This window comes from Triticum urartu, chromosome 6, assembly GCF_003073215.2.
Source record: "Triticum urartu cultivar G1812 chromosome 6, Tu2.1, whole genome shotgun sequence".
Taxonomy (NCBI): Eukaryota; Viridiplantae; Streptophyta; class Magnoliopsida; order Poales; family Poaceae; genus Triticum; species Triticum urartu.
In genome coordinates this window covers 31,326,877-31,329,183 of record NC_053027.1, presented here as the reverse complement: position 1 = coordinate 31,329,183, position 2,307 = coordinate 31,326,877, and positions in this window count along the sequence as shown.

Below are 2,307 nucleotides of genomic sequence, written 5' to 3'. Positions count from 1 at the left end.
GTGGTCTATTCTTATTAAATCTCGATAGTAGTGACACATATTCATAATGTTGAAGCCAAAAGATGCAGAGTTGATAATGATAGTGCAACTTATTTGTGGCACTACTGTTTGGGTCATATCAGTGTAAAGCGCATGAAGAAACTCCATACTGATGGACTTTTGGAACCACTTGATTATGAATCGCTTGGTACTTGCGAACCGTGCCTTATGGGTAAGATGACAAAAACACCGTTCTCCGGTACTATGGAGAGAGCAACAGATTTGTTGGAAATCATACATACAGATGTATGTGGTCCGATGAATGTTGAGGCTCGTGGCCACATATCGTTATTTTCTCACCTTCACAGATGACTTAAGCAGATATGGGTATATCTACTTAATGAAACATAAGTCTCAAACGTTTGAAAAGTTCAAAGAATTTCAGAGTGAAGTTGAAAATCATCGTAACAGGAAAATAAAATTCCTATGATCTGATCGTGGAGGAGAATATTTGAGTTACGAGTTTGGTGTACATTTGAAACAATGCGGAATAGTTTCGCAACTCACGCCACCCGGAACACCACAGCGTAATGGTGTGTCCAAACATCGTAATCGTACTTTACTTGATATGGTGCGATCTATGATGTCTCTTACTGATTTACTGCTATCGTTTTGGGGTTATGCTCTAGAGACGGCCGCATTCACGTTAAATAGGGCACCATCAAAATCCGTTGAGACGACGCCTTATGAACTGTGGTTTGGCAAGAAACCAAAGTTGTCGTTTCTGAAAGTTTGGGGTTGCGATGCTTATGTGAAAAAGCTTCAACCTGATAAGCTCGAACCCAAATCGGAGAAATGTGTCTTCATAGGATATCCAAAGGAAACTATTGGATACACCTTCTATCACAGATCCGAAGGCAAGACTTTTGTTGCTAAATTTGGAAACTTTCTAGAGAAGGAGTTTCTCTCGAAAGAAGTGAGTGGGAGGAAAGTAGAACTTGATGAGGTAACTATACCTGCTCCCTTATTGGAAAGTATTACATCACAGAAACCAGTTTCTGTGACACCTACACCAATTAGTGAGGAAGCTAATGATGATGATCATGAAACTTCAGAACAAGATGCTACCGAACCTCGTAGATCAACCAGAGTAAGATCCGCACCAGAGTGGTACGGTAATCCTGTTCTGGAAGTCATGCTACTAGATCATGATGAACCTACGAACTATGGAGAAGCGATGGTGAGCCCAGATTCCGCAAAATGGCTTGAAGCCATGAAATCTGAGATGGGATCCATGTATGAGAACAAAGTATGGACTTTGGTTGACTTGCCCAATGATCGGCAAGCAATTGAGAATAAATGGATCTTCAAGAAGAAGACTGACACTGACGGTAATGTTACTGTCTACAAAGCTCGACTTGTCGCAAAAGGTTTTCGACAAGTTTAAGGGATTGACTACGATGAGACCTTCTCACCCGTAGCGATGCTTAAGTCTGTCCGAAACATGTTAGCAATTGCCGCATTTTATGATTATGAAATTTGGCCGATGGATGTCAAAACTGCATTCCTGAATGGATTTCTGGAAGAAGAGTTGTATATGATGCAGCCGGAAGGTTTTGTCGATCCAAAGGAAGCTAACAAAGTGTGCAAGCTCCAGCGATCCATTTATGGACTGGTGCAAGCCTCTCGGAGTTGGAATAAACGCTTTGATAGTGTGATCAAAGCATTTGGTTTTGTACAGACTTTTGGAGAAGCCTGTATTTACAAGAAAGTGAGTGGGAGCTCTGTAGCATTTCTGATATTATATGTAGATGACATATTACTAATCAGAATTGATATAGAATTTCTGGATAGCATAAAGGGATACTTGAATAAGAGTTTTTCAATGAAAGACCTCGGTGAAGCTGCTTACATATTGGGCATTAAGATCTATAGAGACAGATCAAGACGCTTAATTGGACTTTCACAAAGCACATACCTTGACAAAGTTTTGAAAAAGTTCAAAATGGATCAAGCAAAGAAAGGATTCTTGCCTGTGTTACAAGGTGTGAAATTGAGTAAGACTCAACGCCCGACCAATGCAGAAGATAGAGAGAAAATGAAGATGTTCCCTATGCTTCAGCCATAGGCTCTATCATGTATGCAATGCAATGCTGTGTACCAGACCTGATGTGTGTCTTGCTATAAGTCTAGCAGGGAGGTACCAAAGTAATTCAGGAGTGGATCACTGGACAGCGGTCAAGAACATCCTGAAATACCTAAAAAGGGCTAAGGATATGTTTCTCATATATGGAGGTGACAAAGAGCTCATCGTAAATGGTTACGTTG